This window comes from Aptenodytes forsteri, unplaced genomic scaffold (genome assembly GCF_000699145.1).
Source record: "Aptenodytes forsteri isolate BGI_AS27 unplaced genomic scaffold, ASM69914v1 Scaffold26, whole genome shotgun sequence".
Taxonomy (NCBI): Eukaryota; Metazoa; Chordata; class Aves; order Sphenisciformes; family Spheniscidae; genus Aptenodytes; species Aptenodytes forsteri.
In genome coordinates, this window is record NW_008794125.1 from 2,853,559 (window position 1) to 2,854,343 (window position 785).

The following is a 785-nucleotide window of genomic DNA, read 5'->3' on the forward strand; positions in this document are numbered from 1 at the left end:
CTGCAATGCCAGCCGGGCGCCCCGGGGCGCAGGGCCTCTGCCTTTACTGGGGGCCTAGAGGTGCAGCAGGGCCATCGCTCTGTGCCCCGGTCACCGCCACTGCTCCAGGGACCTGCACAGCTGGCCCTGCGGCCCGGGGGCTGAGTGTGGTGGCCCCTGCCCCAGGCTGTGCCCCCCACATGTCCCTGGGGATGGGGTTTCCAGGGGCTTGGGGAGCACAGTGCTTGCAGTCAGAAGGGCGACAGGGGTGTGTGTGGGGTGATGCAGCAGGCGGGGCAGAGTCATGAGCCATGGGGACATCACCTGCCCTTGTGCCCCCCACAGCCTGGTACCCACCGGAGCCACCGTTTGCCCCAGAGCCGTTTTCTTTCCCTGCAGCCTCTGACAGTTTGGGTTTGGGGTGGGAGATGGGGCTGGTGGCTGCCCAGTGGGGTTGGAGGGGGCCACGGGGTGGTGACAAGGACCTCTCCAAGTGACAGGGTGCGAAGGGCGCCTGCGGGCCATGGTGGGCTGCAAACACCCCCTGGACAGTGTGCACCACGTAGGCACCAGCTCGTCTTTCTCCATGACCGTGTGGAAAGGCAGCCAGCAGCAACGCCTCGAGTCTCAGCTGTGCCACCGGGCCCTGGGGACACGGAGCCTGATGGCGTCCCCTCGGCCCCGAGCAGGGGGACAACTTGGCTGCCCCACAGGGAATTGCCCAAATCCATCCGTGGCGTGTCCCAGCTCAGCCACCCCCTGCCCACCAGTGGTCACAGGGTGGGGGGGGGGGGGGTGTGGCGTGG